Source organism: Salmo trutta, unplaced genomic scaffold (assembly GCF_901001165.1).
Source record: "Salmo trutta unplaced genomic scaffold, fSalTru1.1, whole genome shotgun sequence".
NCBI classification, from domain to species: domain Eukaryota; kingdom Metazoa; phylum Chordata; class Actinopteri; order Salmoniformes; family Salmonidae; genus Salmo; species Salmo trutta.
The window spans coordinates 679,802-703,762 of NW_021823423.1; positions in this window are offsets into that span (position 1 = coordinate 679,802).

Below are 23,961 nucleotides of genomic sequence, written 5' to 3' on the forward strand. Positions count from 1 at the left end.
GAGGCGACTCCGGGATGCTGGCCTTCTAGGCAGAGTTGCAAAGAAAAATACATATCTCAGACTGGCCAATAAAAAGAAAAAAAGATTAAGATGGGCAAAATTACAGAGACACTGGATAGAGGAACTCTGCCTAGAAGGCCAGCATCCCGGAGTCGCCTCTTCACTGTTGACATTGAGACTGGTGTTTTGTGGGTACTATTTAATGAAGCTGCCAGTCTCCCAGTGTCTATTGGAAAGCAGACTGAATCAGGTTTTCCTCTAAGATTTTGCCTGTGCTTAGCTCTATTCCGTTTCTTTTTATCCTAAAAAAACTCCCTAGACCTTGCCTATGACAAGCATACCCATAACATGATCCAGCCACCACCATGCTTGAAAATATGAAGAGTGGTAATGTGTTATATTGGATTTGCCCCAAACATAACGCTTTGTATTCAGGACATAAAGTATATTTCTTTGCCACATTTTTAGCAGTTTTACTTTAGCGCCTACTGCAAACAGGATGTATGTTTTGGAATATGTTTTATTCTGTACAAGCTTCCTTCTTTTCACTCTGTCATGTTGGTTAGTATTGTGGAGTAACTACAATGTTGTTGATCCATCCTCAGTTTTCTCCTATCACAGCCATTAAACTCTGTAACTGTTTTAAAGTGACCACTGGCCTCATGGTGAAATCCCTGAGCGGTTTCCTTCCTCTCTGGTAAGTGAGTTAGGAAGGACTCCTGTATCTTTGTAGTGACTGGGTGTATTGATACACCATCCAAAGTGTAATTAATAACTTCACCATGCTCAAAGGGATATTCAATGTCTGCTTTTTTACCCATCTACCAAATCAAATCAAATCAAATCAAATCAAATCAAATTTATTTATATAGCCCTTCGTACATCAGCTGAAATCTCAAAGTGCTGTACAGAAACCCAGCCTAAAACCCCAAACAGCAAGCAATGCATGTGAAAGAAGCACGGTGGCTGGGAAAAACTCCCTAGGAAAAACTCCTGAGAAAGGCCAAAAACCTAGGAAGAAACCTAGAGAGGAACCAGGCTATGAGGGGTGGCCAGTCCTCTTCTGGCTGTGCCGGGTGGATATTATAACAGAACATGGTCAAGATGTTAAAATGTTCGTAAATGACCAGCATGGTCAAATAATAATAATCATAGTAATTGTCGAGGGTGCAACAAGCACGTCCGGTGAACAGGTCAGGGTTCCGTAGCCGCAGGCAGAACAGTTGAAACTGGAGCAGCAGCATGGCCAGGTGGACTGGGGACAGCAAGGAGTCATCATGCCAGGTAGTCCTAGGGCTCAGGTCCTCCGAGAGAAAGAAAGAAAGAAAGAGAGAATTAGAGAGAGCATATTTACATTCACACAGGACACCGGATAAGACAAGAGAATACTCCAGATGTAACAGACTGACCCTAGCCCCCCGACACATAAACTACTGCAGCATAAATACTGGAGGCTGAGACAGGAGGGATCAGAAGACACTGTGGCCCCATCCGATGATACCCCCGGACAGGGCCAAACAGGCAGGATATAACCCCACCCACTTTGCCAAAGCACAGCCCCCACACCACTAGAGGGATATCTACAACCACCAACTTACCGTCCGAAGACAAGGCCGAGTATAGCCCACAAAGATGTCCGCCACGGCACAACCCAAGGGGGGGGCGCCAACCCAGACAGGAAGACCACGTCAGTGGTTCAACCTACTCAAGTGACGCACCCCTCCCATGGACGGCATGGAAGAACACCAGTAAGTCAGTGACTCAGCCCCTGTAAAAGGGTTAGAGGCAGAGAATCCCAGTGGGAAGAGGGGAACCGACAAGGCAGAGACAGCAAGGGCGGTTCGTTGCTCCAGCCTTTCCGTTCACCTTCACACTCCTGGGCCAGACTATACTTAATCATAGGACCTACTGAAGAGATAAGTCTTCAGTAAAGACTTAAAGGTTGAGACTGAGTCTGCGTCTCTCACATGGGTAGGCAGACCATTCCATAAAAATGGAGCTCTATAGGAGAAAGCCCTACCTCCAGCCGTTTGCTTAGAAATTCTAGGGACAATTAGGAGGCCTGCGTCTTGTGACCGTAGCGTACGTGTAGGTATGTACGGCAGGACCAAATCGGAAAGATAGGTAGGAGCAAGCCCATGTAATGCTTTGTAGGTTAGCAGTAAAACCTTGAAATCAGCCCTTGCCTTAACAGGAAGCCAGTGTAGGGAAGCTAGCACTGGAGTAATATGATCAAATTTTTTGGTTCTAGTCAGGATTCTAGCAGCCGTATTTAGCACTAACTGAAGTTTGTTTAGTGCTTTATCCGGGTAGCCGGAAAGTAGAGCATTGCAGTAGTCGAGCCTAGAAGTAACAAAAGCATGGATTAATTTTTCTGCGTCATTTTTGGACAGAAAGTTTCTGATTTTTGCAATGTTACGTAGATGGAAAAAAGCTGTCCTTGAAGCAGTCTTGATATGTTCTTCAAAAGAGAGATCAGGGTCCAGAGTAACGCCGAGGTCCTTCACAGTTTTATTTGAGACGACTGTACAACCATCCAGATTAATTGTCAGATTCAACAGAAGATCTCTTTGTTTCTTGGGACCTAGGACAAGCATCTCTGTTTTGTCCGAGTTTAAAAGTAGAAAATTTGCAGCCATCCACTTCCTTATGTCTGAAACACAGGCTTCTAGCGAGAGCAATTTTGGGGCTTCACCATGTTTCATTGAAATGTACAGCTGTGTGTCGTCCGCATAGCAGTGAAATTTAACATTATGTTTTCGAATGACATCCCCAAGAGGTAAAATATATAGTGAAAACAATAGTGGTCCTAGAACGGAACCTTGAGGAACACCGAAATTTACAATTGATTTGTCAGAGGACGAACCATTCACAGAGACAAACTGATATCTTTCCGACAGATAAGATCTAAACCAGGCCAGAACTTGTCCATGTAGACCAATTTGGGTTTCCAATCTCTCCAAAAGAATGTGGTGATCGATGGTATCAAAAGCGGCACTAAGATCTAGGAGCATGAGGACAGATGCAGAGCCTCGGTCTGACGTCATTAAAAGGTCATTTACCACCTTCACAAGTGCAGTCTCAGTGCTATGATGGGGTCTAAAACCAGACTGAAGCGTTTCGTATACATTGTTTGTCTTCAGGAAGGCAGTGAGTTGCTGCGCAACAACTTTTTCTAAAATTTTTGAGAGGAATGGAAGATTCAATATAGGCCGATAGTTTTTTATAATTTCTGGGTCAAGATTCGGCTTTTTCAAGAGAGGCTTTATTACTGCCACTTTTAGTGAGCTTGGTACACATCCGGTGGATAGAGAGCCGTTTATTATGTTCAACATAGGAGGGCCAAGCACAGGAAGCAGCTCTTTCAGTAGTTTAGTTGGAATAGGGTCCAGTATGCAGCTTGAGGGTTTGGAGGCCATGATTATTTTCATCATTGTGTCAAGAGATATAGTACTAAAACACTTTAGTATCTCCCTTGAGCCAAGGTCCTGGCAGAGTTGTGCAGACTCTGGACAATGAAGCCCTGGAGGAATACCCAGATTTAAAGAGGAGTCCGTAATTTGCTTTCTAATGATCATGATCTTTTCCTCAAAAAAGTTCATAAATTTATTACTGCTGAAGTGAAAGCCATCCTCCATTTGCGAATGCTGCTTTTTAGTTAGCTTTGCGACAGTGTCAAAAAGAAATTTCGGATTGTTCTTATTTTCCTCAATTAAGTTGGAAAAATAGGATGATCGTGCAGCAGTGAGGGCTCTTCGATACTGCACGGTACTGTCTTTCCAAGCTAGTCGGAAGACTTCCAGTTTAGTGTGGCGCCATTTCCGTTCCAATTTTCTGGAAGCTTGCTTCAGAGCTCGTGTATTTTCTGTATACCAGGGAGCTAGTTTCTTATGACAGATGTTTTTAATTTTTAGGGGTGCAACTGCATCTAGGGTATTGCGCAAGGTTGAATTGAGTTCCTCGGTTAGGTGGTTAACTGATTCTTGTCCTCTGACGTCCTTGGGTAGGCAGAGGGAGTCTGGAAGGGCATCAAGGAATCTTTGGGTTGTCTGAGAATTTATAGCACGACTTTTAATCTTCCTTGGTTGGGGTCTGAGCAGATTATTTGTCGCAATTGTAAACGCAATAAAATGGTGGTCCGATAATCCAGGATTATGAGGAAAAACATTAAGATCCACAACATTTATTCCATGGGACAAAACTAGGTCCAGAGTACCAATAGGTGCCAATAGGTGCCCTTCTTTGCGAGGCATTGGAAAACCTCCCTGGTCTTTGTGGTTGAATCTATTTTTAAATTCACTGCTCGACTGAGGGACCTTACAGATAATTGTATGTGTGGGGTACAGAGATGAGGTAGTCATTCAAAAATCATGATAAACACTATTATTGCACACAGAGTGAGTCCATGCAACTTATTATGTGACTTGTTAAGCATATCTTTACTCCTGAACTTATTTAGGCTTGCCATAACAAAGGAGTTAAATACTTATTGACTCAAGACATTTCAGCTTTTCATTGTTTATTATAAAAATGTATAAAAGTATAACAACTTGATTCCATTTTGACATTATGGTGTATGGTGTGTTGGCCAGTAAAACAACATCTCAATTCAATCTATTTTAAATTCAGGCTGGAACACAACAAAATATGTAAAAAGTCAAGGGGTCTGAATCCTTTAAGGCACTGTTCTGTATGTCTGGAATTTGTAATCAAATTCAAATTAATTATGGCTAAACCTCCTACCACCCTAGAATTATTGACTATGCAAATACTATGTACAGGTTTTAGGAAAAGTAGGACTGGGATTTATGAGGTGGAAATCTGGGAAGTGATTATTTGTATAGTTTGTAAAGTATAGTTGTCAATGTGGTTGTTTATTATGCATTCCAGTCTTGAGTGTCCACTTCCGCCTAAAGATATTAATATATTTCTAAAGATATTAACATATTCCTAAAGATATTAACATATTCCTAAAGATATTAACATATTCCTAAAGATATTAACTTTCGGTTACTGGCCCAACGCTCTAACCAGCTACCTGCCGCCCCTATAATAGTTAATGTATAATTTATTTTCATAATAAATACAGTTCTTCTGTCTGGACAATAATGTAGAGTCCATAGCCATAACTTACTATAGCATTGGTATGAATAAAATGAAAATGGTCCAGGATAAAAATAAAAATATAAAACAGGAAACTAATTTTGTCAGACTTTTAGCTGGAATTGTCACGCCCTGACCTGAGAGAGCCTTTTTAATGTCTCTATTTAGGTTTGGTCAGGGTGTGATTTGGGTGGGCATTCTATGTCCTTTTTTCTATGCTTTGTATTTCTTTGTTTTGGCCTGCACAGCTGTACATCGTTGTCGCTGATTGGGAGCCATACTTAGGCAGCCTGTTTTCCTTTGGGGTTTTGTGGGTAGTTGTTTTCTGTCTTGTGTTTTTCACCTGACAGAACTGTTGGCTTTCGTTTCTTTGTTTAAGTGGTTCGTCATTTATAATAAATGATGACCACTTACCACACTGCATCTTGGTCCCCTCTTTCAGACGATCGTTACAGGAATATTTATGTATTGACTGACATGAGTTTATTTGACCTAGCATTCACCATCATTATTTTGCATGTGTTGTAGCCATGCTGTCAAAATAATATATCATAATATACGCAATTTAGACACTTTATCCAAATTCGTATGGGTGGCCCCAGTGGGAATCGAAAACACAATCCTGATGTTGACGGCGCCATAGACAACCAACTGAGCCACAGAGGACCCTTGAGCAAGGCACTTAATCTCCAACATATTGTCAGGTTCAAAATGATTTGCACCCGTGTTTTCAATACCTTATAACATCACAGATTCACCATGATATTTTACAGGTATGACCTTAACAAGGACCCCAGGACCAGCGGAAGCTAAATAACATCACAGATCCACCACCATATTTTACAGGTATGTGTAACGATCGTCGTAGAGAGGTGACCAAGATGCAGCGTAGCACGTGTTCATGATTATTTATTTAAATCAAAACAAACACTCGAACAAAAATAACAAGGGGAAACGAAAGCGCACAGTTCTGTCAGGTACAGAAACACAAAACAGAAAACAACTACCCACAAACACAGGTGGGAAAGGCTGCCTAAGTATGATTCCTAGGCTTCTTACGTGGCGCCGGAACGGGTTTCACCGGACTGAGGAGACGTACTGACAGCCTGGTACGTGGAGCAGGCACAGGGCGTACCAGGCTGAATAGACTCACTGGAGGGAGAGTGCGAGGAGCAGGCACAGGACGTACTGGGCTGTGGAGGCGCACTGGAGGGAGAGTGCGAGGAGCAGGCACAGGGCGTACCAGGCTGAATAGACTCACTGGAGGGAGAGTGCGAGGAGCAGGCACAGGACGTACTGGGCTGTGGAGGCGCACTGGAGGGAGAGTGCGAGGAGCAGGCACAGGACGTACTGGGCTGTGGAGGCGCACTGGAGGGAGAGTGCGAGGAGCAGGCACAGGACGTACTGGGCTGTGGAGGCGCACTGGAGGGAGAGTGCGAGGAGCAGGCACAGGACGTACTGGGCTGTGGAGGCGCACTGGAGGGAGAGTGCGAGGAGCAGGCACATGCTCACCACGATATGCACGGGGAGTTGGCTCAGGTCTCAACCCTGACTCCGCCAATCAACCCGTGTGCCCCCCCCCCCATTTTTGGGGGGCTGCCTCTCGTGCTTCCTTCCTTGCCGTGCTAGTTCCTCTCTCACTGCCTTCACCTGCTTCCCCGGCAGGCTTCTGTATCTCTCCAATACTTGCCCCCAAGTCCAGTCTATCCTCTCCTCCAACTCCTCCAGAGACCAGGAATCCATCTCCTCCCGGGCACGCTGCTTGATCCAGTTGTGGTGGGTAGTTCTGTAACGATCGTCGTAGAGAGGTGACCAAGATGCAGCGTGGCACGTATTCATGATTATTTATTTAAATCAAACAAACACTCAAACAAAAATAACAAGGGGAAACGAAAGCGCACAGTTCTGTCAGGTACAGAAACACAAAACAGAAAACAACTACCCACAAACACAGGTGGGAAAGGCTGCCTAAGTATGATTCCTAATCAGAGACAACGATAGACAGCTGCCTCTGATTAGGAACCATACTCGGCCCAAAACAAAGAAATACAAAACCTAACCTAACAAAATAGAGAAATAAACCGTCTCTCTCAGGTCAGGGCGTGACAGTATGACCTTAACAAGGACCCCAGGACCAGCGGAAGCTAAATAACCTCATAACATCACAGATCCACCACCATATTTTACAGGTATGTTGTTATTTTCTGCTTATGAATCTTTCTTTAGACGCCAAACCGCCGGTAGGCGTGGCCAAAGACCTCTATTTTCATGTCATCCAACAAATGTAAACGCCTGGAGTTTGATAAACGGCACTTGGATTGGAATCGGTGCTGTGTTCAAATGACATGAAAATTGAGTTCTGAAAATAGTGCAGGCGAAGGATATCAATGATCTGGAAAGATTCTGAATGGAGGAATGGTCTAAGATCCCTCCCAATGTATTCTCCAATCTCATCAAACATTTTAGAAAAGGCTGTGTTGTTATCTTGGCAAGGTGAGGCAATGAAAGGTATTAAAAACAGGACTTATTTTACTAAACAAAATCTCATTCTCTTTACAATTGTATTATTATAAAATAATATAATTTTACCACATTTGTGGAGCATACAATATAGCTTGGTACTATTTCTTTTATAGTTATTATTGCTAATCTGTATCAAGGGTGTCATTAAATACCTGAATGTATATGGCTCCAGGGGCGCTGTGTGTGTGTGTGTGTGTGTGTGTGTGTGTGTATGTATGTGTGTGTGTGTGTGTGTGTGTGTGTGTGTGTGTGTGTGTGTGTTGTGAGATCAGCACAGAAGACAACTGTCAGTCTCTACAGAGCTGCACTAAGAGTTCTAAAGTTCTATTCTAAAAGTTCTATTCTAAAAGTTCTATTCTAAAGTTCTGTTCTAAAGTTCTATTCTAAAGTTCTATTCTAAAGTTCTATTCTAAAAGTTCTATTCTAAAGTTCTATTCTAAAGTTCTATTCTAAAAGTTCTATTCTAAAGTTCTGTTCTAAAGTTCTATTCTAAAGTTCTGTTCTAAAGTTCTATTCTAAAAGTTCTGTTCTAAGGTTTTATCATAAAAGTTATATTCTAAAAGTTCTATTCTAAAGTTCTATCCTAAATTTCTATTCTAAAAGTTCTATTCTAAAGTTCTATTCTAAAGTTCTATTCTAAAGTTCTATCCTAAAAGTTCTATCCTAAAGTTGTATTGTAAAAGTTGGTTCTTTGCTCCTCGGTCACAGGGATCAGCAGACAATGGTGACTCACCTACTGGGTGACGTACCAGACAGATGACGTAGAAAAGCTATAACAATACGTACCAGACCTACAGTCTACGTAGTTAGACACTAGCCTCATCCTCGTAGGCAGGGAGGGAAACCTCGGCTGTGAAGTCACAACACCACAACGACAACACAACGATAGCTGGAGACATCCTACACACACACGACAGTCACACCACAACCCCAGTGTAACGGTAGCTGGACATCCTACACACACACGGCATCAGTGACGCGTGGACGGGCGTGGACGAGGCGTGGACGCCTGGTCGGCTGTCCTGTGGTGAGGTCTGGTGAGGTCTGTTGAGGTCTCTCTCCTGACACCAACGGAATCACAAAGGAGACGTGGTGAGAGGAGGGAAACCATCTACTACACAGCTTAGCCCTATCCCTCTGACCAAGTCAAAACCCTTACCCACACACCAATTACATATCACAATGCTGCACCCTTTGGTGGCTAGCCTAGCAGAACAGTTTTCACAGACTATTTATAGGCCTTGGCCCATAAATAACGTGCCAAATGGCACCGTATTCCCTATATAGTGCACTACATTTCACCAGGTTCCATAGGGCTCTTGTCAAAAGTAGGGCAGTATAGAGGGAATAGGATGCCATTTGGGACAGATCCCAACAACTACTATGAGTTTGTGATTTATCTTTACTACTTTTGGAAGCGGCCAATGGCAGACCTTTAAATCTGAGATTTTAGTCATGTTTGCTGTAATTTACAGTTTGTCATATGCAAAATGTTCATGTCACATGCGTTGGTTGGTTAAATCTTTGTTTAGATTCTGCAGCACACAGCAATCTCTGATTTAAATACAAAACAAACGGAAAGATTAAAAGATGATGTTTCCTGCATAATGTAGCATAGAGGGTTAAGAGGCCAAATGGAACCCTCTTCCCTGTTTAGTGCACTATTTTTGACCGAGGCCAATAGGGCTCTGGTCAAATGTAGTGCACTATATAGGGAATAGGGTGCCATTTGGGGATACGTCAAGGAATCTCATGCCATCTCATTTGCATCCTCTGCAGGCTGATATCAGAGGTTTCACTCTTTTCCCTTTGTTTAGCCATTCATTCCCATATGTTCCTGTCAGCCTGCAAAGCTAACCAAACACAATTCATTTCCATAACAGATCTCATAAATGAATGGAAAAAAGGAACCTTAACTGATAGCTGGTCTCTAGCCCTGAACAACAGTCTGTTATGAGAGAGAGAGAGAGCCTGGTACAACCTGAACACTATAACAGCATCCCTCACTGTGCAGTACGATACGGATTAAATCAAACTCGAAAACACTGGATAAATATAATTTATCCCACAGTCTAATAATATAAATGCACAAAGATCAAACTACTTACACAACCTTCAAAGATCATAATGACATATTACACAAAGATCATAATGACATATTACACAAAGATCATAATACCATATTACACAAAGATCATAATGACATATTACACAAAGATCATAATGACATATTACACAAAGATCATAATGACATAGTACACAAAGATCATAATACCATATTACACAAAGATCATAATGACATATTACACAAAGATCATAATGACATATTACACAAAGATCATAATACCATATTACACAAAGATCATAATGACATATTACACAAAGATCATAATGACATATTACACAAAGATCATAATGACATATTACACAAAGATCATAATGACATATTACACAAAGATCATAATGACATATTACTCAAAGATCATAATACCATATTACAAAGATCATAATGACATATTACACAAAGATCATAATGACATATTACACAAAGATCATAATACCATATTACACAAAGATCATAATGACATATTACACAAACATCATAATGACATATTACACAAACATCAAAATACCATATTACACAAAGATCATAATGACATATTACACAAAGATCATAATGACATATTACACAAAGATCATAATACCATATTACAAAGATCATAATGACATATTACACAAAGTTCATAATGACATATTACACAAAGATCATAATACCATATTACACAAAGATCATAATGACATATTACACAAAGATCATAATGACATATTACACAAACATCATAATACCATATTACACAAAGATCATAATGACATATTACACAAAGATCATAATTCCACATTACACAAAGATCATAATGACATATTACACAAAGGTCTATGTGTAAATGTGTTCATCTTTTCTTCTGCGTACATGAGAGAGAAATCCGTTTTCAGACAGTGAGTGGATGGAGAGTCTGACAGTCCTATGCCAGATAGGTCAAGTTGAAGTCTCTCTGGCCAGTCAGTTGCATACGTGGCAGACTCAGGCAGACTCAGGCGGGGATGATATTGGCCAGACCCAGGGCTACAGTAGGTTTGGTGGAGGACTGGAGGTATTACCAACCAATCCCTGGCCTGCGGCGGGGTGACCAGACCAGACCTCGGGCCGGCTGGACACACAGCCTAAAGGATCCATGTGAGCTCTGTGACCTTCTTGTGTTCTCCTTCGCCGGAGCCTTGCGGTCTTCCTCAGAGTTCTGATTTCGTTATGTTTTTCATCTCTCTGTTTCCATGCCTCTCCAACATAAATCAACTGGACAACACTTTATGCCTGCGTCCCAAATGGCACCATATTCCCTATATAGTCCCCTACTTTTGATCATGAGCCCTCATCAAAACTAGTGTACTATATAGGGAATGCAATTTGGGTGCAATTTGGGACGTAACTTTTTAAAAAATTATTTAACCTTTATTTAACTAAGCAAGTCAGTTAAGAACAAATTCTTATTTACAATGACGGCCTAACCCGGCCAAACCTGAACAACGCTGGGCCAATTGTGCGCCGCCCTATGGGACTCCCAATCCCAGCCGGATGTGATACAGCTTGGATACAAACCAGGGACTGTAGTGATGCCTCTTGCACTGAGATACTGTGCCTTAGACCGCTTCGCCACTCGGATGCGTAACGTCACAAAGGCAATTGAAATGAGGGACCAATATGGGGCATGTCTTCTGACGAGGCTTCCAGACGTCAAGCGCCTGTGCCAGTTAAAGCAGTGAGTCACATGACATCTTGGGAAGAAATAACACTGGAACTCCATCTGAAAAGTAGGCAGCTGATGTGGTGGTTGCCTTTTCTCTTGCTGTGGTGTTTTTGAAATAACTGAGGGGAAACCGTAGAATTAGCAGTGATGCACGCTTTGAGGAGGAACGGAAGAACCTTTTTATCTGCTGTTGGGTTGTTTGCTAGTTCAACTGTTTGTTTGGTTGTCAATGATGTTGTCAATGATTACATTTCAAATGGGATAAATGTTTGGGAATGAGTTGAAATGTGATTTATAAGCATGATTAATACCAAAAGTATGGCCCAAGAGAGTTAATGAAGTAACCAGAACATGTCCAGGTGGAACCAGGCCAGGCGAGGTCAGCATGAACTATAGAGACCATAGTTATCCGTGAGCCAATGGAACAACCCTGAGATTCCTAGACATAACTATACTGTCCTTTATTAACTCTCTGAACACCAAATGCTTTCAATTCTTTATTATGTCCTCCAGCCATATCAAAACCAGCTAACATCCTGCTATGTCCTCCAGCCATATCAAAACCAGCTAACATCCTGCTATGTCCTCCAGCCATATCAAAACCAGCTAACATCCTGCTATGTCCTCCAGCCATATCAAAACCAGCTAACACCCTGCTATGTCCTACAGCCATATCAAAACCAGCTAACATCCTGCTATGTCCTCCAGCCATATCAAAACAGCTAACATCCTGCTATGTCCTCCAGCCGTATCAAAACCAGCTCACATCCTGCTATGTCCTCCAGCCATATCAAAACCAGCTAACATCCTGCTATGTCCTCCAGCCATATCAAAACCAGCTAACATCTTGCTATGTCCTCCAGCCATATCAAAACCAGCTAACATCCTGCTATGTCCTCCAGCCATATCAAAACCAGCTAACATCCTGCTATGTCCTCCAGCCATATCAAAACCAGCTAACATCCTGCTATGTCCTCCAGCCATATCAAAACCAGCTAACATCCTGCTATGTCCTCCAGCCATATCAAAACCAGCTAACATCCTGCTATGTCCTCCAGCCGTATCAAAACCAGCTAACATCCTGCTATGTCCTACAGCCATATCAAAACCAGCTAACATCCTGCTATGTCCTCCAGCCATATCAAAACCAGCTAACATCCTGCTATGTCCTCCAGCCATATCAAAACCAGCTAACATCCTGCTATGTCCTCCAGCCATATCAAAACCAGCTAACATCCTGCTATGTCCTCCAGCCATATCAAAACCAGCTAACATCCTGCTATGTCCTCCAGCCATATCAAAACCAGCTAACATCCTGCTATGTCCTCCAGCCATATCAAAACCAGCTAACATCCTGCTATGTCCTCCAGCCATATCAAAACCAGCTCACATCCTGCTATGTCCTCCAGCCATATCAAAACCAGCTAACATCCTGCTATGTCCTCCAGCCATATCAAAACCAGCTAACATCCTGCTATGTCCTCCAGCCATATCAAAACCAGCTAACATCCTGCTATGTCCTCCAGCCGTATCAAAACCAGCTAACATCCTGCTATGTCCTCCAGCCATATCAAAACCAGCTAACATCCTGCTATGTCCTACAGCCATATCAAAACCAGCTAACATCCTGTTATGTCCTCCAGCCGTATCAAAACCAGCTAACATCCTGCTATGTCCTCCAGCCGTATCAAAACCAGCTAACATCCTACTATGTCCTCCAGCCGTATCAAAACCAGCTAACATCCTGCTATGTCCTCCAGCCATATCAAAACCAGCTAACATCCTGCTATGTCCTCCAGCCGTATCAAAACCAGCTCACATCCTGCTATGTCCTCCAGCCATATCAAAACCAGCTAACATCTTGCTATGTCCTCCAGCCATATCAAAACCAGCTAACATCCTGCTATGTCCTCCAGCCGTATCAAAACCAGCTCACATCCTGCTATGTCCTCCAGCCATATCAAAACCAGCTAACATCCTGCTATGTCCTCCAGCCGTATCAAAACCAGCTAACATCCTGCTATGTCCTCCAGCCATATCAAAACCAGCTAACATCCTACTATGTCCTCCAGCCGTATCAAAACCAGCTAACATCCTGCTATGTCCTCCAGCCATATCAAAACCAGCTAACATCCTGCTATGTCCTCCAGCCGTATCAAAACCAGCTCACATCCTGCTATGTCCTCCAGCCATATCAAAACCAGCTAACATCTTGCTATGTCCTCCAGCCATATCAAAACCAGCTAACATCCTGCTATGTCCTCCAGCCATATCAAAACCAGCTCACATCCTGCTATGTCCTCCAGCCATATCAAAACCAGCTAACATCCTGCTATGTCCTCCAGCCGTATCAAAACCAGCTAACACCCTGCTATGTCCTCCGCCATATCAAAACCAGCAAACACCCTGCTATGTCCTCCAGCCATATCAAAACCAGCTAACATCCTGCTATGTCCTCCAGCCATATCAAAACCAGCTAACATCCTGCTATGTCCTACAGCCATATCAAAACCAGCTAACATCCTGCTATGTCCTCCAGCCATATCAAAACCAGCTAACATCCTGCTATGTCCTCCGCCATATCAAAACCAGCTAACATCCTGCTATGTCCTACAGCCATATCAAAACCAGCTAACATCCTGCTATGTCCACCAGCCATATCAAAACCAGCTAACATCCTGCTATGTCCTCCAGCCATATCAAAACCAGCTAACATCCTGCTATGTCCTCCAGCCATATCAAAACCAGCTAACATCCTGCTATGTCCTCCAGCCATATCAAAACCAGCTAACATCCTGCTATGTCCTCCAGCCATATCAAAACCAGCTCACACCCTGCTTCATATCTAATAGGCAGTGTTAGTTCTATAAAATCAATGTTTGTCAGATGAAGTAACGGGTCTGCTTCAAGGGTTCAGCTTGTGGTTAAGGAAGACTATGCTATACTGGATGACTGAATGTGTTGCCGTAGAGACAATCAGTTTATTGTTTTGCATAAGAAATGATCCTCCTGAGCTGAGTCATCAGCCATGATAAACACAGTGATCTGCACTACACCATGGATTATATGTCTAACACAGGACTGAATGAGCCGTTTAACAGACAATTCTTGCCGGGAATTCGCCAATATGTATTTCAAACCAATTTGAAATGGAAGTAAGTGAGCTTCTCTCCAGGAGTAAAACTGATGTTTGAGGAAAGTAAACAAACGAAGGCCACTGCATGTTGTTTGTTGGTTTAATTGGTTTGATGGGAAGCAAAATGAATGTATGTTTTGTGCATAATGTTTGCAATCCAAAACTAGAGTCTGGTTGAGCAGTTCCTTCACTGGGGCCACAATCTCCTGGGGAGTCGGACTAAAATAAAAAGCAACGTACTATACGGGTACTGGAAGGTTTCACCCCTGGGCACTGCAGGCCCTCACTAATGAAATAATTACTTTGAAAGCTAAATGTAGTCATCGGAAATGGAGCTTGTTGCCTCAGTCTCCAGGATGCCACACATTTGGAGGTGTGCAGTATTTTGGTTTCTCACTAAGAAACGCTGAGTCACTAAAATAAATTGGGATCTTTGAGCCGGGATAATCTGATATTTTAGTGAAGTTGGAGGCAGTGTACTACCCTTCATATGATAAAGGTGATAATCTGATATTTTAGTGAAGCTGGAGGCAGTGTACTACCCTTCATACGATAAAGGTGATAATCTGATATTTTAGTGATAGTGGAGGCAGTGTACTACTCTTCATACGATAAAGGTGATAATCTGATATTTTAGTGAAGCTGGAGGCAGTGTACTACCCTTCATACGATAAAGGTGATAATCTGATATTTTAGTGAAGCTGGAGGCAGTGTACTACTCTTCATACGATAAAGGTGATAATCTGATATTTTAGTGAAGCTGGAGGCAGTGTACTACTCTTCATACGATAAAGGTGATAATCTGATATTTTAGTGAAGCTGGAGGCAGTGTACTACCCTTCATACGATAAAGGTGATAATCTGATATTTTAGTGAAGCTGGAGGCAGTGTACTACTCTTCATACGATAAAGGTGATAATCTGATATTTTAGTGATAGTGGAGGCAGTGTACTACCCTTCATACGATAAAGGTGATAATCTGATATTTTAGTGATAGTGGAGGCAGTGTACTACCCTTCATACGATAAAGGTGATAATCTGATATTTTAGTGATAGTGGAGGCAGTGTACTACCCTTCATACGATAAAGGTGATAATCTGATATTTTAGTGAAGCTGGAGGCAGTGTACTACTCTTCATACGATAAAGGTGATAATCTGATATTTTAGTGAAGTTGGAGGCAGTGTACTACTCTTCATACGATAAAGGTGATAATCTGATATTTTAGTGAAGCTGGAGGCAGTGTACTACTCTTCATACGATAAAGGTGATAATCTGATATTTTAGTGAAGCTGGAGGCAGTGTACTACTCTTCATACGATAAAGGTGATAATCTGATATTTTAGTGAAGCTGGAGGCAGTGTACTACTCTTCATACGATAAAGGTGATAATCTGATATTTTAGTGATAGTGGAGGCAGTGTACTACTCTTCATACGATAAAGGTGATAATCTGATATTTTAGTGAAGCTGGAGGCAGTGTACTACCCTTCATACGATAAAGGTGATAATCTGATATTTTAGTGAAGCTGGAGGCAGTGTACTACTCTTCATACGATAAAGGTGATAATCTGATATTTTAGTGAAGCTGGAGGCAGTGTACTACTCTTCATACGATAAAGGTGATAATCTGATATTTTAGTGAAGCTGGAGGCAGTGTACTACCCTTCATACGATAAAGGTGATAATCTGATATTTTAGTGAAGCTGGAGGCAGTGTACTACTCTTCATACGATAAAGGTGATAATCTGATATTTTAGTGATAGTGGAGGCAGTGTACTACCCTTCATACGATAAAGGTGATAATCTGATATTTTAGTGATAGTGGAGGCAGTGTACTACTCTTCATACGATAAAGGTGATAATCTGATATTTTAGTGAAGCTGGAGGCAGTGTACTACTCTTCATACGATAAAGGTGATAATCTGATATTTTAGTGAAGCTGGAGGCAGTGTACTACTCTTCATACGATAAAGGTGATAATCTGATATTTTAGTGAAGCTGGAGGCAGTGTACTACTCTTCATACGATAAAGGTGATAATCTGATATTTTAGTGAAGCTGGAGGCAGTGTACTACCCTTCATACGATAAAGGTGATAATCTGATATTTTAGTGATAGTGGAGGCAGTGTACTACCCTTCATACGATAAAGGTGATAATCTGATATTTTAGTGATAGTGGAGGCAGTGTACTACCCTTCATACGATAAAGGTGATAATCTGATAGTTTAGTGAAGCTGGAGGCAGTGTACTACTCTTCATACGATAAAGGTGATAATCTGATATTTTAGTGAACTTGGAGGCAGTGTACTACCCTTCATACGATAAAGGTGATAATCTGATATTTTAGTGATAGTGGAGGCAGTGTACTACTCTTCATACGATAAAGGTGATAATCTGATATTTTAGTGATAGTGGAGGCAGTGTACTACTCTTCATACGATAAAGGTGATAATCTGATATTTTAGTGAAGCTGGAGGCAGTGTACTACCCTTCATACGATAAAGGTGATAATCTGATATTTTAGTGATAGTGGAGGCAGTGTACTACCCTTCATACGATAAAGGTGATAATCTGATATTTTAGTGAAGCTGGAGGCAGTGTACTACTCTTCATACGATAAAGGTGATAATCTGATATTTTAGTGAAGCTGGAGGCAGTGTACTACCCTTCATACGATAAAGGTGATAATCTGACATTTTAGTGATAGTGGAGGCAGTGTACTACCCTTCATACGATAAAGGTGATAATCTGATATTTTAGTGAAGCTGGAGGCAGTGTACTACTCTTCATACGATAAAGGTGATAATCTGATATTTTAGTGAAGCTGGAGGCAGTGTACTACTCTTCATACGATAAAGGTGATAATCTGATATTTTAGTGAAGCTGGAGGCAGTGTACTACTCTTCATACGATAAAGGTGATAATCTGATATTTTAGTGAAGTTGGAGGCAGTGTACTACTCTTCATACGATAAAGGTGATAATCTGATATTTTAGTGAAGCTGGAGGCAGTGTACTACCCTTCATACGATAAAGGTGATAATCTGATATTTTAGTGATAGTGGAGGCAGTGTACTACTCTTCATACGATAAAGGTGATAATCTGATATTTTAGTGAAGCTGGAGGTAGTGTACTACCCTTCATACGATAAAAGTGAGGTCCAACATTTACAGACAAAACATTATCTACCTCTAAATCAAGCCTAATGGTGTATTCCATTTCCACATGTGGGTCTTCCTGATTTAGTTTTTTCCCAACACTATCTGTGTAAGCATGTTCCATACAGTACACCTCCACAGTTATCTGGTTACCTTGGAGAACATGACAAACAGTCTATGACTAGATGTCTAATAAATGACTGGGTTTTCCAGCAACGTCTACAGGGGGTCACTTATAAACCAAGGGCTTTCCTAAGACTAGCAAAGGGTCTCTGAAGACAAGGCGTGCATCTCAAATAGCATCCCATTCTCCATGTAGTGCCATAGGGCTCTGGTCAACAGCAGTGGACTATACTGTACACGGAATAGGGTGCCATTTGGGACACAACCCTAGTCTATGTTTCAGGATCCTTGAGAATGAGGTCAACACAGTGCAATGAACAGCTTTAGATACAGCTAGGAGAGACATTACTGAGGGCTGTGTGGGATGAGGGGGCTGGGTAACCGTACCTACATAACTAATGATATTCTCCCACAGTAAAGTATCTGACTGTTTGTCTCAGTGTAGACACATTCACTGTTATTTTCACTAAGTTTTGATTGACCTTCTTTTCTGCAGCATTTTTGTTCCATGGCAAAAGGATTTTTAGTATTCATGTTTCAGATTTCCTATCATCACTCCAGCCAGACTTCTTTTTACAATGGTCAGACAGTTTCCTATCATTACACCACCCAGCCTTATTACAATGGTCAGACAGTTTCCTATCATTACACCACCCAGCCTTATTACAATGGTCAGACAGTTTCCTATCATTACACCACCCAGCCTTATTACAATGGTCAGACAGTTTCCTATCATTACACCACCCAGCCTTATTACAATGGTCAGACGGTTTCCTATCATTACACCACCCAGCCTTATTACAATGGTCAGACGGTTTCCTATCATTACACCACCCAGCCTTATTACAATGGTCAGACAGTTTCCTATCATTACACCACCCAGCCTTATTACAATGGTCAGACAGTTTCCTATCATTACACCACCCAGCCTTATTACAATGGTCAGACGGTTTCCTATCATTACACCACCCAGCCTTATTACAATGGTCAGACGGTTTCCTATCATTACACCACCCAGCCTTATTACAATGGTCAGACAGTTTCCTATCATTACACCACCCAGCCTTATTACAATGGTCAGACAGTTTCCTATCATTACACCACCCAGCCTTATTACAATGGTCAGACAGTTTCCTATCATTACACCACCCAGCCTTATTACAATGGTCAGACAGTTTCCTATCATTACACCACCCAGCCTTATTACAATGGTCAGACAGTTTCCTATCATTACACCACCCAGCCTTATTACAATAGTCAGACAGGCCCATCATAAAGACAAGCTTTTCATGGGAAAAGAGGTGTAATAATGTCAAAGAATTCACAGCAGCAAACAAGCCGGGAATGGTCCTCAGTCATGACTCACTCAAATAAAACCTTCCTGGAAAAGTACTTGACTTTCTACAATGAATGGCTATACAGTATTAGCAGACATGGCTATACAGTATTAGCAGAAATGGCTATACAGTATTAGCAGAAATGGCTATACAGTATTAGCAGAAATGGCTATACAGTATTAGCAGAAATGGCTATACAGTATTAGCAGAAATGGCTATACAGTATTAGCAGAAATGGCTATACAGTATTAGCAGAAATGGCTATACAGTATTGCTCGAAACCGGTGAGTTTTTTGTCTATTCAGTGTGCACTAACCACGTATATTGCGCCTTTTATACACCCTTAACCCTCGTATATTGTGCCTTTTATACACCCTAAACATTCAGGTGCAGATAGATCATTATTCATACATTTTGCAGGCCAGTCATCGTAAATAGACATGATGCCACCCCAGAGGAAATGTAATTAGCTATAAATGTTCTTAAGGTCTTTTCTTTCAATTATCCATGTTTGTTTTTCTGATGACTGTCAGGCCCGGGCAAAATGTACTGCAATGAACCATAGGATACACAGAATGCAGATTATTCCATACTCTGGGTCAGACAGACAGACAGACAGATGCTTTGACTGCTGTAAAATGCCAAACAAGGAGAGCTAAATAAAATGAATTCATTGCCAGTAAAAGGGCGTTGAAAACTATATTTATCTGCCGAGGTTTGGTGACTGGAAAGAGAACAGAAGAAACTGTTTAATCCTTCAGTAGAAATTGATAGGTGCAGAATGGAAATAAGTCTCTCATTCAGAAAGAGATCTCGTTCCGAAGGGGAAAGAAAGAAATATCAGTCAATGTGCTCCTTGGTTTTTTAACCATATTTGTTTAAGGGGTTGTCAAGAGAATTTCCTTAAGCTGCTCCCTCCAGAGGAGTGTTCAGAGAGATCTCCCTGCCTGCGTCCCAAATGACCCACCCTATTCCCTATATAGTGCACTACTTCTGATCAGGGCTCATAGGGCTCTGGTCAAAAGTAGTGCACTATATAGGGAATAGGGGGTCATATGGGACGCGTGCCCTGAAACCACAGTGGTGGTGCGTTGACGGTCACTCTGCGGCGGCATTATGGACCAGTTCTTCTTTCTTGGAAGCACGAGATGACCACATGAATGACTTCAGGGAAGCCAAGTGTTCTGCCCGCCGTTTGAAAAGGGCTCCGATGACGATGACTCGTCTATAGGGGGATAACCTGGGCATCCCAGACACTGCAGACTAGCATGAATGACCTCTTCATCAAGTGAGGTTATATGGAAACCAGTACGAGAGTTTCCTGGAAATCGGGGGGGGGGGGAATGTTTTGGTGTAAGAGTAAGGCAGTGTTCTAAATTGCACCCTGTTTCATATATATAGTGCACTACTTTTGACCAAAACCCTATTGGCTCTGATCAAAAGTCATGCACTATGTAAATGCCATTTGGGATTGACCACAGTTCTCTTGGGATTCACAGAGAGGAAATGATCAGAAGCTCGGAACCTGGGCCAACTAAACAGGTGTTATTTACTACAGTCTGGTTCTACAACTATGGCCTTGGATTGGTGGTATCTTTTTACGGAATATGCTTTATTGTTTCAGTTTGAAATGTAATCAATATGTAAAACTGTTGAAATGAAATCTTCTTCATTCATGCGATATTTGACAGTTATTCCATTCAGTCAAATCGAAAAAAGGAAGACAATCCAAACATTCCTGGTTTTAAGCCACTAATCCTACCAGTCTGTCAAACTATCCAGCGGTACCATCTCTGTAGCAAGAATCAGCCTCTGAAGACGAATAACATTTTAATTGTGCAGTTACACCGCAGGATATAAGTACATAAACCCTTGCATGACCAAATGACTTGCGTGTGTGAAGTCAGTTTATAGGAGACTAAAACCGGTAACCCAGGTGATGTGGAAAATCAAGAACTGAACTAAAGTGTTGCAATTCCTTCCAGTTCAGAAACAATTTATTTCCACATGGAGGGCATTAGAGAACATAATATCATGTAACTACTGGAAACACAGTCGGTCAGTGTAAGGCTTGGTAGAGTCGGCGGAGGCAGCCAAGATGTGTCGTGAAAGGCTGGGTTTGAGGCAGGGCGTGATGTCGGTGGGACTTTGCCAGATGGATGGAGGTGTGCCGTGGTACAGTAGGCCCGTCGGGGGAGTGGGGTGGAGGTCGGTTTGGATAGGTTCTGAAATCTGTCTCTTCTACGCTCCCATGCTTCAGCGCTCCAGTCTGCCCTGTCGAAGGCAGCTCAATGACACCACCACCGCTGCTATTCCATGTAAATGCGGGCTGGCAGAAACCCCTAGGAGAACCCAGAAACCACAGCAAGTCTTAAATTCACACTTGTCAGAGCGTTGCGTCGTACAGTAGATCTTGAGTGAATCGTGCGGTGTGATGAGTCAAAAGTTCTCCTGGTTTGTCTAAAAGGCTGAGGGCATCGTAGGCTGGGCTGCGGCAGGCAGAAGGTGAGTTACGTACTGGGCTAATATTTATCTGGAAACCTGGAGGTGTAGGCATGTGAATGCTACTGTACAGTGTGGTACAGTTCTACTTTTATAAGGGTGTGATTCAGCGGTCTTGAACTGTACAGTAAAAGTATTTCCACAAACATGACTCAGACTCACAGAACTAAGTGAAGTTAAAAAGGTCCGCTATCAGGGAAAATGAATCGAGGCAGGATATCCTCACTGTATCATGAAAACAAGGCCCAAATAGCAGTGGAGTGAATCAACGATTTCTTTGGTTGTTCCTTACAGAGTCCCCCAGTTATTGGAACCTGCCACACTACAAAGACTAGCGGAGAGATCAACATCTGGCCCTTGAAGGCAACATCAGAGCTCAGTGTGTGGTTGGCCGTGGCTAACCAGAGCATGAATGGAACTCGAAAGGTTCTCTTAACCTACTGAGTTTCAAAGACTCCCAAAGGTTTAGAGGGAATGCCGCTTCATCAGTCTTTTTACCATTTGTTGAGAACTGTGGTCCGCGAGGAATGGATGTGGGCCTACCAACTGCTTATAATATGGGTACGGCCATAGGAGATACAAGGCAGGTTGAAAAGGTCTCTTAGTTAGACTGAATACTTGAGAAGACACATATATAATGTACAATGTTCTTCCTCTATGGTGATCAGGTCACCAAGACAAGGCCAAGGTTATTCCTGCCATATTGATCCTAACTCAGACCTGTTGAACTTTGCAACGCTATGGCGTACATTTTGGTCCCTCTCATCTCTTCAAAGGAGAAGAAAGGAACTCTGTGGGAAGGAAGGACTCCTCCCTGTACTCTTCATGACCTTTCCTCTTAAACAGATCTTAGTCCAGGCTATATTCATCTCAGTGTCCTTTACAATTACACAGTACTTCCTGATATCAATTTGGTTTCTGCTAAACAACTCATCAGTCTCCAAGAGTTAATGCCATGCATTCAGCCAGTGTCCTTACCAAAACGTGACTTTAATGTCCTGACTGACCATGATCCTCCAGAGGGTATTTTCTTTCCAAGCGCACTGACCTCTGTTTAAGTCATTATCATTTCAAATCTGTCCCTCTCTATAAGGTTGTACCATGCTGTATTTTGTGAATGGATGAACTGAGTTTGGGATCATTCGTTAGTTCGTTTGAGGTCTTAGGGCTGTTCTCTCTGCTGCTACAGTGGTCTAGGATGAGGGCTGTTCTCTCTGCTGCCATTGGTCTAGGATGAGGGCTGTTCTCTCTGCTGCTATTGGTCTAGGATGAGGGCTGTTCTCTCTGCTGTTACAGTGGTCTAGGATGAGGGCTGTTCTCTCTGCTGCTACAGTGGTCTAGGATGAGGGCTGTTCTCTCTGCTGCTATTGGTCTAGGATGAGGGCTGTTCTCTCTGCTGTTACAGCGGTCTAGGATGAGGGCTGTTCTCTCTGCTGCTACAGTGGTCTAGGATGAGGGCTGTTCTTTCTGCTGCTATTGGTCTAGGATGAGGGCTGTTCTCTCTGCTGTTACAGTGGTCTAGGATGAGGGCTGTTCTCTCTGCTGTTACAGTGGTCTAGGACGAGGGCTGTTCTCTCTGCTGCTACAGTGGTCTAGGATGAGGGCTGTTCTCTCTGCTGCTACAGTGGTCTAGGATGAGGGCTATTCTCTCTGCTGCTACAGCGGTCTAGGATGAGGGCTGTTCTCTCTGCTGCTACAGTGGTCTAGGATGAGGGCTGTTCTCTCTGCTGCTACAGTGGTCTAGGATGAGGGCTGTTCTCTCTGCTGTTACAGTGGTCTAGGATGAGGGCTGTTCTCTCTGCTGCTACAGTGGTCTAGGATGAGGGCTGTTCTCTCTGCTGTTACAGTGGTCTAGGATGAGGGCTGTTCTCTCTGCTGTTACAGTGATCTAGGATGAGGGCTGTTCTCTCTGCTGCTACAGTGGTCTAGGATGAGGGCTGTTCTCTCTGCTGCTACAGTGGTCTAGGATGAGGGCTGTTCTCTCTGCTGCTACAGTGGTCTAGGATGAGGGCTGTTCTCTCTGCTGCTACAGTGGTCTAGGATGAGGGCTGTTCTCTCTGCTGTTACAGTGGTCTAGGATGAGGGCTGTTCTCTCTGCTGCTACAGTGGTCTAGGATGAGGGCTGTTCTCTCTGCTGTTACAGTGGTCTAGGATGAGGGCTGTTCTCTCTGCTGCTACAGTGGTCTAGGATGAGGGCTGTTCTCTCTGCTGCTACAGTGGTCTAGGATGAGGGCTGTTCTCTCTGCTGTTACAGTGGTTTAGGATGAGGGCTGTT